At 37.4% G+C, this 13,619-nt stretch overlaps 1 pseudogene; it reads right to left on the bottom strand.

Annotated features, from left to right (window-relative positions):
* Positions 1-1,500: 1,500 nt before the first annotated feature.
* On the bottom strand, positions 1,501-9,931 carry LOC149230293 (oligopeptide transporter 4-like; annotated as a pseudogene).
* Between the last annotated feature and the right edge of the window lie 3,688 nt (positions 9,932-13,619).

The raw sequence follows: 13,619 nt of genomic DNA, 5'->3' as shown, positions 1-13,619 counted from the left end.
TATTTTGTTTGTAGTCTCCACTTGTCCATTGACCTATGGATAGTAACATGATGGGGAGAGTGATTCAATGATGACACACACTCTAAGACCCATTTATCAAAATGTTCCATAACAATTTAATATATAGTGGCATTTGATCGAACTACATTACTAAATACTTGTTTCCATATTGGAAAACATTCAACAACAAAAAAATCCTATTAAAATCACACTTTGTAATTTATCCTTTGGTTCACATGTCATGGATTTCATCCTTTTTAATAAAATGTGATATCACAAGATCCAACCTTATGCTACAAAGGAAGTCTATTATCTAGGAATACTCAACACTTTTCTGGACAATATGTTGTTGTTCCATCACATATAGATGCCTTTAGAAGATGCCTAGAGTGAAGTAGTTAGAAATATTTGCATACCACAGTGTGCGATTAGATATTGTGAAAATATGTTCATCGAGAAAACTATCTTTAACAAGTAAAGTATCTCCTTCATTGGCACTTACAGAAAGGAGGTCTGTAATGACATTATCCTTCGTAGGCCTATCAATTATAGTAGTATCAAATTCTTGTAATAAATATAACCACCTAATAAATCTACTAGCAGTGATAGGTTTATCATCAAATGTTGGATGGAAAAGTTGTGAATGTGTACGAAAATAGCATAGCCAATTATGTAATGTTGAAACATAATAGAGAAAACAATAATAAGAAATTCTTTCTGTGTTACGATGTCATGTAATTCTATAGAACTATGATTTTTCTAATGGAATATACAAGATTGGGCTTACCTTCATTTTGGTAACCTAGTACTTCTGCAATTGTTATGTTGGAGGCATCCACGTAAATGTGGAATATTATGGGCCAGTTCCTCGTAAAAAAGTGTCTCATAGAGGCATTGCTTAAGAACATGGAAATAAGACGGACACTTATTAGTCCATACGAACTCTACAATTTTAGAGAGCAATAAAAACAAGGGAGGCTGCATCGCAGCTAGTCCCTGCACATAGTTCGCATACTTTTTCATCTAGCCCATTTAGCTTCCGAGAATATAGCCTATTTCGTAGTGGCATTGGCCGAATATAGCCTATTTCGTAGTGGCATTGGCCTCAATTTAGCTTATTGATCCAGTTGTTAGCTTCGTTAGTTGAGTGGGCATAGTTTGCTTAGTTCACATAGTGAGTTCTATTGGTTCCACTATTCCCTATAGCCTGGCAAGCTTCCGAGAATATAGCCCATGTTCTTGTTAGTTGGCTTCGTGTTAGTCCTTTAGTGGGTTCTTAGTAATAACACGCGCATAATGTAGCCACTCCTAATGGTCATGATCGAAGCCAAAGGCCAAATAGCATGCACCCCAGGAGCTATGATAGTCTAATGAAATCTTTTGTGAACATAAAAATCAGAATGCAAAGACAGTAAAGATCAAATCAAAATTAATAAACACGGCAATCATCCACTTTACATCAGATCAGAATTAATAAACAGGGCAACCATCCAGATCAGAATTAATAAACAGGGCAACCATCCACTTTGACACCCTTAGCAGTGGGGCAGGTGGCCAAAGGGCAATGTTCCCCACTTGCTCCCCACCAGTTTATGGATGTGTTGTTCAGACCCAAAGCAAAGTATAGCAGTATAGCCATAAAAGCCAAACCAGCATCAAGGCCTGCAGAGAGCACATAGTTGTAACGCTGCCAACAAGCCTTCCAATATTTAAAGATAAAATGGTTGAAAATGGTGCCAACGGTGATCCAGGAAGTGTAGTTGATTGTAGTGGCTGGAGGCATATAGGCTGTAGATCGCAGCATAACTGGCAGGCTGATCAGAGGAATCCACTTGACCTTTGGAAAGGCCTTGTGTGCCAACCAAACTAAAACTGGAGCAGCTGCTCCACCCAAGAAGAACCAATTTAACTGGGGATACACTCCAAGCTTGCCAAATATCCTTTTGGGACTGACCAAACCCCATAACAAGTGCAATCATAGTACATGCAATAACTAGCTTGATCATGATAGCTGGACTAGATATACCACCTCTTTTGACTATTGGTTCCATATAAGGCAATCGAGGGTATTGAGACTATTACTAAAGATTGAATACTATATATATGCTGGTATCTATGTTTCACCTTTCATACGTACCTGCTTTGTATATCCTATATCAGTAATTAGGCTTACGCGTTATCAAGCTTATAAAAGATATGTGATGATTACTTGATGAAACTAAGCTATATACCTTGCTTAAACCATATAGTATTGACACCAGTTACATATGGATATCATGCTAGTTAACCAAATAAGCTGTAATACTATAAAGAGCAGTACTATCATATTACGTTCCAATTTCTTGTATTTCCATAAGTATCATGGTTGTTACTCCATGGACGACTAAGCTTCTACTATGCTTAGTCTACTTACTGGGATAGTAGTGATATAAGATGTATTGTATTTACATAATATACATATACGTGATACCAGGGATAGTTAAGCAGGATGAAATGAGGTATAAGCTGGAGCTTACTGATGATTAGACTAGTATGTGCACTACTATTCCTGTGCAAGGGTAATAAAAGGCATTACTAATATATACCAATCCCGAGGAGCTGTATATGATGGATCATTGAGCTAGACATAGCGAATAAGAGATAGCATAAGACAAGCTACGATACAATAAGGGATAAGCAATGGTACTACTAAGATGAAACCGGACCCTGGATGTGACTGGAAATGCTGAGATTAAACATTAAAGCCAAACAAATAGAGCAGATCTTGTAGCAATACAGAGAGCACCTTCAGATCAGGTTTTGATCATGCAAGTTGAAAGTATGAGTATGGCATGCCCTTAACAGGATTGGGAAAGCTGCAACTACACATTGCAAGAGCACCTGAAGATGGAGATGGGCCTTACAATTGGGAAAAGAAGTGTGTCATGAGAAGAGGCATCGATCTAATGACCCTTCTTACAAAAGTTTGTCAAGCCACTGTGTCAAATTCAACTCAACACAGAAAGCAACCTGAACTGATTCATTCACACGTGAAACTCCTACCAGTCAGTGAGTTTGAATACCCAACAAGTTTGACTTGCCACTACTCATTGGCAGTACAACACATGTAATAGAGATTCACAATATGGATAAAGGATAATGTTAATGTTTACAGTTCAACAGCCTAAACGATTTTATAGGGTGACTTAAAATCAGTTTATATTGAGAATTAAATGAAAATTTAATTATATAACCAGTGGGGTAGTGGTTCAATATGGTGGGAGGTGTGCCTTCTCAAGCTTCCCACCATGGATCCAATCTGCCTACAGGCATGTGCTTTGTGTCAACCCCCATGCATGTAAGGCCATGGAAACTCTTCCACAATCTAACTTGTTGAAGGATCATTCTCAAGCGAAAAATGCAAGTATGTTGTTGCCTCTGAAATTCATCATCACAACAGCAACATGGAGAAAATCCTCATTCAGTACAGATAGAATGGTGCAGCCATTTCTCCTTATCATGAACAATGAATCAAGAACTCCCATATTGTTGTACTTGCATCCTAATTCGTCTCTTGGTCCAATTGACTGTTTTTGTTCATGTGAGGAGATTAATAAAGTTTTGATTTCAATTTCAAAGGATTACAACAATCCCTGTACAACAGAGCTTACAAAAATTCTATGATAAAGTGTTAAAAGAAGATTTCTGAAGGAGAGGGCATTGAACTCCAATGACAAGTTGAAGGGAAGGAAACCGGACCCTGGATGTGACTGGAAATGCAAGTATGTTGTTGCCTCTGAAATTCATCATCACAACAGCAACATGGAGAAAATCCTCATTCAGTACAGATAGAATGGTGCAGCCATTTCTCCTTATCATGAACAATGAATCAAGAACTCCCATATTGTTGTACTTGCATCCTAATTTGTCTCTTGGTCCAATTGACTGTTTTTGTTCATGTGAGGAGATTAATAAAGTTTTGATTTCAATTTCAAAGGATTACAACAATCCCTGTACAATAGAGCTTACAAAAATTCTATGATAAAGTGTTAAAAGAAGATTTCTGAAGGAGAGGGCATTGAACTCCAATGGAAAGTTGAAGGGAAGGAAACCGGACCCTGGATGTGACTGGAAATGCTGAGATTAATACCCAACAAGTTTGACTTGCCACTACTCATTGGCAATTAAAAATTTAAAACTAGCTTCCAGTAAGTTGAACTTGGGAGCAACAAGTTAACTCGCAAGTACTGCTATGTCAAACTATGACATGTGAGTAGTCGCAAATTTTTACACGCGTCAGCAAGTTTGACCCGCAAGTGCAATGGCATTTTTGCCCAAATCTTTGAGAATTCAATCGGACCCATCACTCTCTAAACTCACCAAGTTCTTTTTCAAAAATGAGTATTGTAACTTTGCCAAGGACCCATCAGGTCAGTAGGATCGCCATGATGACATTATAGGCAAGCATGATGAAATAGATGGGTTTAGACCTTAACAATGGAGAAAAGTGGTCCATATTGCCAACAAGACATTGATCTTAGCATAACAGGTCTAGCAAAGGGAATTTTGTCTTTTATCTCTCGATTTGGCATCAACAAAACTCAGGTCTCAGATGTGACACAGTGTTTATTTGGCACCTATGTTCTTAATGTGGCTTGGAATGTGCGCACCAGCGGCTCACATACTTCTGACCACCATGGTCTATCTGCTTATAATTTCACTCATAGCAACCACCATGACCCGGGACACTCTCCAACTCACCTCTCCTCAACAGGATCCAATAAGAAGTAAGGAGTAAACAGTAAAGGCCTATCCGTCCAACTATGTATGGCCTCAACAAAGGGAAAAAAGACGATACCCATAAGCATTGGCTCATTAAGAAAAAATTGTGCCTTCAGCTAAGGCATTGATCCTAGAATGGCAGCTAAGACGGACAGGAAACAAATACAGCCTTCCTCCATCAAATTGAAAGCTGAAAACACACCAAAATGGAGCATCACAACAAGGCTTAATAAAAATAGATAAACGGAACATAGATCTCACCACAACAGCTAAGAGCAAAAGGTAGGCAAAGCCTTAATGACAAAACTATTGCACATTGCAGTGGAACTGATTCACCAGCCGGTATTCTAAACAATAATTCTCAAGCAATGATCCATGAGCAATTTTGCAAATACCATTCTCCATAAATATTATCATAAAGGGGCCTGTGATCGAAGAAGCCCCAATTAATCTTTAAAATAGCCAAGTGCATCATAATAAAGTTGCTTCTTGATCAGCTTTTGTACAAATGCAATATGCCTAAGAAAATTCAGAAACATAAGCCTAAACGCAATGTCGGGTCATGATTTTCTTGTTTAATTGCTGACCTGCATTAAATCGATATTAATTTTTTATATCAGTCTTTATAAAGTGACCCTCTGGCTCTAACAGTCAGTGAAAAATGGCCTTAATACCAATAAAATTTTCATGTCATCACTATATATTCCCAAGTTCATCAAAAGTGGACCAATCCGGCCTCAGCAAATGCTCATTATCTCAAAGGAATCAACAAATGTGAAAATCGTGCCCTAACATGATCCAGAGTTACATAAAGCAAACAATAACTAAATTTGTGAATAAATGCAAGTTCAATCAACAAATAAATGCAGACAGGTAAAGTCTCCTTTAGTGAACCACATAGAGCCCAAGGGTTAGCTCCATTGGTAGTGCTCTTCTGCTAAGTCCATAGAGGCCTTTGGATCCAATCTCATAGGCTCCTTTGGGGTTGACAGCCACTCCACCTTCCATCTGGAAATTCCAAGGAAGAAGGGGAAGAGCTACTGCAGTGCTGGCTTGGTACCAACATCCCATTCTTGACTTAAGTGTGCGAGGGTGGGCTAATATTATGAAAGAAAAAAGGGAACCAAACACAAACAGAAATTCCAAGAAAGAAGGGGAAGAGCTACACCAGCTCTGGCCTGGTACCAACATCCCATTCTCGATGACATAGTATGTGAGAATGGGGTGAGATTATGAAAGAAAAAGGCGAACCAAACAGAACAAAAATAAGAAGATCCTTTCGTGAATTTTATAATAAGCAGCCACTACTGTGCCAATAAACTGCATTGCACACACAATATCAATAAACAGAACAAAACAAATGTGCACCGCCGTATCATGCTAAAAACATTCTGCAAATAATTTAAATATAGCAAATTCATTCTGATTTTCTCAAAAATTTGAATACCTGGTACTAAACTAAGAATTGTAATATGTATCTATAATATGTCTGGGAAGTTTCATAATTCACAGAGAGAGATTTGAAGCTAAGCAAAAACAATGCTTTTATCAGTTCACCAAATTGCTCAAGAACTTAAACCTAAACAAGTATAGGTTTTAGCACTGTAGTTTATACTTGTTTAAACCTGTAGTTTAGACCAGTATAAACTACAGGGCTAAAACCTAACATCAGTTCTTTTGACACAAAAAGAATAAACTCCTCAAAAAAAGCCAAAACCTAACACCAGTTCTTTTGACACAGGAAGAATCAGCTCCTCAAAAAAATTAAACTTTTACCCCATATAACTAATGCATCGAAGAACACATGATCATTGGGACATGTCCATGGGCTACTTGCAGACAAAAGATCTGTTTGGCATATATTTTTCACCGATCCCAACATCCACCATGCAACTCCCAGGTTGACTGTTCCAGCCACTACTGTGCCAATAAACTGCATTGCACACACAATATCAATAAACAGAACAAAACAAATGTGCACTGCCGTATCATGCTAAAAACATTCTGCAAATAATATAAATATAGCAAATTCATTCTGATTTTCTCAAAAATTTGAATTCCTGGTACTAAACTAAGAATTGTAATATGTATCTATAATATGTCTGGGAAGTTTCATAATTCACAGAGAGAGATTTGAAGCTAAGCAAAAACAATGCTTTTATCAGTTCACCAAATTGCTCAAGAACTAAAACCTAAACAAGTATAGGTTTTAGCACTGTAGTTTATACTTGTTTAAACCTGTAGTTTAGACCAGTATAAACTACAGTGCTAAAACCTAACATCAGTTCTTTTGACACAAAAAGAATAAACTCCTCAAAAAAAGCCAAAACCTAACACCAGTTCTTTTGACACAGGAAGAATCAGCTCCTCAAAAAAATTAAACTTTTCTTCCAGTTATCTGATAAATAAAAATCTAACTTTTCTTCCAGTTATCTTAATGGCCGAGCTTGAAGTCTGACAAGAAAGAAACTGCCTGGCTCATGCTCATATAACCATAGACCTTGAAGCAAACATTGGCAATAGGCTTCCCAGGAAGGATATATCCCATTAGGTATTCGGTGATAATGTTCAGGCCTAGTGTCTGTGCCAAAACAAAATAAGAAGATGAAGTATAACCAGAACATATGAATGAATATATATATATATATATATATATATATATATTCCTTCTACAAAATAATCAATAAAATCAATGTGCTTACCTGATTAGTAGTAGCGGTGATGATACTTATGGGAAGAGTGAAAAATGAAGCGAGAGCACAGGCAAAAAGTAACCCCCACCATGGTAATTGTACCTCTTTCTTGTAAACCTCGCAGAGTGCAAAGGCAACAGCAAGAGTCCCAAACAAGAGAGTGTAGAACCACCATTGTGGGATGTCAGGGTATTTGCGCATCAATTTAGTATGGATATCAGGCCGATTGTTTTTGGATGCTGCTACAGCACGCTGCCATATTTCCTTGCACCATAACAACGCATGTCATTTAAACTAACATCCATAATTGATGATCTTGCAAGAAAGCAGTAATGGAAGTCAAGTCAATACAAAAATCAGAACTTACTTCCCATAGAATAGAGCGACATGGGTAATTGTAGAAGCAATGGTTGCAAATCCAAACCCATAAGTCAAGGAAAAAAACAAGCTCATATGTATTTGACCATTCTGATTGTAAGCAGCGAGATCCAGCTCAAATTTATTGTTCACAATCTGTGAAATATTATAGTTTTGACCTTGGGCTGTGAACAAATCGGAGCTGAAAATAGGAAAAGCCTTTGCATTGTACATGTTAGTGCCCCAATAAGCAAGAGGGACTGCAAAGTATACTAGGAAGACATAACCAACCATGACATTCATAATGGCAAAGAATGGAGAAATAAGAGGACTGAACAAGAAGGATGCGATGGTGCTCCAATCGAAACCAAAGGCACCTAGTCCGAGGCCATTCATGCCGGAGCCAATCTGCTGTGCTGTGACAGAGTGAGGCCAAATCCAGCACACACAATATACACTGGTCAGGGTTGAGAATAGATAACCAGGGAATACATAGTATCAAAAGCTGCAGGTCATGGCCATGAAGAAGAAGGTGTTACGAGACATCCCCTTTCCATGGTCTTTCTCATGCAGTACCCTGCATGTCAAACACAGAACCTTCTCCATTACCAATTCTCACAGTATAATTAAATGAAAAGTAACTCAATAAGTGGACTGGCTAAATTTGTTTTCAGAATTTCGTAAGAACTATTTTTCTGAATTTCACAACGAAAAATTATTAAATTTAACCACTTATCAAGTAGTAGATCCATTAACACCACTATGATTTACTTAAAACATTCCCAAGAAATATTGACATTTTTATTATACCGGAACAGGGTCACCTGGACCAGTGTGCTTGGCCACCACATGTGTGCAGGTTCTACAACATACTTACGGAGCAGTCCAGCCCATCCGTATCCTCATCTTGCAAAAAGAATGCTGGAAGATGCAACCATACCATGTAGCTCAGAGCCAATCTAGAGATCTAAATTCTTTAAATTCCATAGATGTGTGTTCAATGCACAGCGACAACTAGAGGTGAAAAGAATACACAGCCAAAAAGACACGAAAGAATGAAGACTATTGAAGACAGTTGCCAATTCAACAAATTAATGATTATGTGAAAAGGTTAATAGAAAGAACCACTCCGAAGAACAATCCCTTAGAGCCACAACTGGAAAAGGTCATCTTTTTCACAGCAATCAGTTCCTCAAACCTCACACTGCCTCTGTAAACGCAGCTATGAGCTACCCTCCCCAGCACTGGCCATTCTGCTCATCATTCTGCTCATCAATGTTGGTAGGCCAGACATTCAGTGCCTTGAGTTCAAACCGTCCAGAAACTAATAAATAAGAAACTAAAAATATTTTCTACATTATTACAGAGTAAATTACCTGGCAGGTCTACAATATATGAATAAGTTGCAGAGACATGGAATCCACTGCCAAATGTCGGAATGAACCAAGCCGAGGTTAAGGAGGGCAAAAGTAGGAATGAACCAAGCGGAGGTTAAGGAGGGCAAAGTTTTGATAAATGGAATGATGAGAGACATGGCGCTCATGGTAGGTCCCACATAGCGTTTTGTGTAGGATGATTTCTATGTTATGTCGACAATGGTTACATACAAATAAAATGATGGTTAACAGTAATATATAGAATTTGCATGTGCTACGCGTGTCCTACTGCTTCACCACCAGAGGTGTAACGAAAGAACAAGTGCCTTCACAGAAACTCAGCTGCCAAACACACAGCTTTTCACAAAGGATGGACCGGGAGTAGCCCTGACCGTGTCTCATGTCTCACCACGTCTCACCAGCCCAGTAAACCCTGCGCTGCAGGAGTAAATCGATTGTATTGACATTTGATATAGCTATTTATAAACAATTTGAAAACTGAGATGAACGTACCTTAAGAGGCAAGAACTGCAGTTAGAACGCTGGATGTGATCTCTCCCATATCCCGAATCAATCGATAAAGGGTCAATCTGTGATCTCTATTTGCGCCTGGATATGCTGTAAGTGATAGCGTGATGAGGAGCCAGCCCAACCCTGCTTGAGACCAGCATCTCTTAATTCGGCTCCGGTCTCAGTTAATTCGGCTCCTGAACGAAGCGAGGCCAGCGAAATGCCCTGAATCATCCTGTTCACTGGATTTAATTTTCGCCACTTACCTGAATGTCGGACTTGGTAAGGCCCGGAACGTCGGCGTAGAACACATACTCCTTGGGCGTTTCTTTGATGTCCACCGCTACGCCCTTGTTCTCCTCATGGTGATGGTCATATAACCACTCGGACGGAATTTTGATCCGCTCCAGCTCTTCCGGGAAGTGCAACAGAGGGCTCATGGCCAGAGCATGATCCAGGTAACTCTTCATCGCTCAAATCTCAATCTACCTAGCTGCCATAGCTGCCATTAAAGCTTACACCCTGCAACCAAAGAATGTTAAACCCTACGAACAAGAATGCAAAGCAGTGTATAATAGACTTAGAGGCAGTTACAGCAGCGTGCAACCCTACGAACAAGAATGCAAAGCGGTGTATAATAGACTTACCCAATGGAAAAAATAGAATGGATTACAGGCAGTTACAGCAGCGTGCAGCGTGCAGACATCGACAAAGCAAATGGATTACAGGCAGTTACAGCAGCGTGCAGACATCGACAAAGCAAATTCAATTGAAGGCGCCTCCTGGCACTCTGCCATGCACGAAGAGCACGGACAGCAGAACACCTGCCATGCACGAAGAGCACGGACAGCAGAACACCTGCCAATATGGCAAAACTGAAACTGCAAATAATTCACACTGCCAAACTAATGTTAAGTACACTGCCAAACTAATGTTAAGTAATGTTAACATTAATCTATGAAATCGCCTGACGGTCAGAATAATAAAGACGGCAAAGGAAGATAGTCTATGCTCCGGCCTCTCCCGCCTCGGGAAGAGGCCAAATAAGATGGCAAAGCTGAAGAGTTTGGTTATCTTGGGACATCCCCGCACAGCGCTCTTGGAAAACTTTATAATAAGCATCGAATAACACCGGACTAAAACAACAAACTAATGCTAACTCAAAACTGATCGATTACTATAGTCCCTGCCGGTTGCCAGATGGCAGGGACTAATAAAGGTGATGTTATGTTAATGGAATTTTAAATGAATACTTGATAACAACCAAGATGTCCCATGAAACTACGTACATATTTTTGTGTTTCTAGACTAAGAAAGTTTAAGATTACCTCCATTTTTTCTATATCAACTTCAATTCTTGGAACTAAAATATGTTGACCAAGAAATATACATTCTTTGAGAAAAAATTGATATTTTTCATTACTGAGAGAATGATTAGTTACTTGGAATGTCTAGGGACCTTATCTAAAATCCCTAATGCTTCTTCACACAAGTTACCATAATTTATATAAAGAAATCCATATATATTTCAACTTAGTTTTGGATGAGACTAAAAATGCGAAAAGAGCATAGCTTGTTAGAAGGTAACTAGTCCATTACAGAGCCAAAAAAAAAGACTCAATCAACATACATCCCATAAGGGTGGATGAAGGTGGTCTTCTTCTAATCTCATGGGAAAATTTTTGTCTAGTTTTAGCCACTAAATCCATCCAGAGAGGAGAAGAGCCCTTTTTCTACCAAGGTGTCTTGTACAATGAAGAGGAAGAAAAAAAGGTCCGGGTGAATAGCCATTTTTAGTTCCCTATACTCAATACAAATCTTTTGTCTTCCATTCTTATTACGTACTATTACCTAATTGGAAACTAGCTAGTTATTAGAGATAAGGTAGATAAAATTTGTGTTAATTTTATTTTGTAGTTCTTCCTTGACTATGTCCCTTAAGGCTAGGTTCATGCAACATTGAGGTTGCTAGAAAAGTTTGAAATCACCCTTAATATAAATAACAAAGTAATCGATCAAAGGAAAACTCTAGCCAAAAAAACCCCAAAAACATGAAAAAACAACCTAAAAATGAAAAGTGTGTATGTTGGAATGACATTTATTTTTAGGCGGTAAATTTGTAACATTTTTTTTTTGTAAGCTTCGGTAGGACCCTCTCATTTTCGAGTTTTTACATGTCCATTATTCATCCCATTTCCGAGGTAGGTAGCACAAGAATCGAACCCAAGATCTCTGGTTCAGTGAGACTTCATTCCACGGCCATTGCCACTTGAGCTACCCCATGTGGACAATTTGTAACATTTTTTAAAAATGATAGTAAAGACCAGTTTTTTGCACAAAAATCACCCTGAAATAAAAAAATTCAATTCTTTTTTTTCCACTAAAATTCGAACATTTTTTAGCAACAAATATCATGACTATAATAGATCTTAGATTTTAAACATATTTCGAGAACAAATATCATGACTAAATTAAACATTAAAATTAAACACCTAAATCAAAACGTCATTATACAAAATACTAAAAATATAGTTCTTTTAAAATCTTAGTCTAAGACAACTTGGCACACTGCAACAAAAACTTAAAAATCAACCATTAAATTGACACATAGTGGGGGCGTGTTTGAACCATTGCATTTGAAGCTTAAAAATCGACCATCAAATTAACACATAGTGGAGGTGGCGAACTTGATTTATTGTAATAAAAACTAAAAAATAAACTATCAAATTGACACATATTGGGGTCAGGTTTCTAGTTGAACATTGAAACTACCCCTAAAGTTCCAACTATGCAAGCAAGATATAAGATTAGATAGAATACAGAGACACATTCCATACATCGTTGAAATGACCCCAACGAATGGAGATTCAGCTGAAGACCCAGTGAACGTCGAGTCAGAACAGGAAGAGCCCAAGGAATAAACTAAGCTCATGGATCTCAGGTTACTGTTTTTTTAGCGGCTAGTTTTATTTTATATGCATGCTTATGGGACCTAAGATTAAAGAGTGGTTTTTAAATAGTTCTGTATATATTGCGTGGGTAGATAGACTTATAGCTTTCCAATTTTTGATGGCTTATAATACGCATAGGTGGCCATCAAACTTGGTTTCCCATTGGGCAAGTTGAGGCCACCTATTGACAGTATGTGGATTCAGTTTGCTTTTATATAAATAGAAAAGGAGGACCTACCTAAGCTTACAATATATATATATATATATATATATATATATATATATATATATATATATATATATATATATATATATATATATATGTATATGTATATATATATATTATATATAAAATATATAATTTTTTGAAAATAAATAAATAATTTTTTTAATTTGAATTTATATTTTTTGATTGGCAGATGTAACTAATTAGACTAATTTTATGGGGTTTTAAATCAATTTTTCATAATTAAAAATTGTTTAAAAAAAATCACAACACCAAATGTCCAAATAAATCAATTATCCAATAAAAAATTAAAAATCTTGATTTGAACCATGCATGAATCGATTGTCTTCATTTTTGTTAGAATGCACTTGTGAAATTTGTCAAGACCTTCCTTGTACATTCACTCATTCATTTTTCGTGTGGAAATCACGCTACAAGTTTTTAATATGGGAAGCTTTTGGATTTGTAACCATCAAAAATCTACATGAATTATATTTGTACTGATTTTATGACAGTAACATTAATGGACTAAGTGAATTCTTATCTCTTGACGCATGTGATGCTCCCTAGATTATATGATAATTTTTATGGCACCAATTACATGTACAGATTTTTGGGAGAGTTTGTTGGAGAAAAAGAAAGACTATTCATATCACACCTCTGTAAATTTGATTCCCTCTATTAGTGGTTCGAAACCCTTATTGACATCCCATATTTATTATGACACGTCACATTAATATATTTA

This window comes from Pinus tabuliformis, chromosome J (assembly GCF_031772625.1).
Source record: "Pinus tabuliformis cultivar Carrire ecotype Pingquan chromosome J, CPIR1, whole genome shotgun sequence".
In the NCBI taxonomy this organism is placed as follows: Eukaryota; Viridiplantae; Streptophyta; class Pinopsida; order Pinales; family Pinaceae; genus Pinus; species Pinus tabuliformis.
The sequence above is the reverse complement of the archived record's forward strand: the minus strand, read 5'-3'. Positions and strand labels throughout refer to the sequence as shown.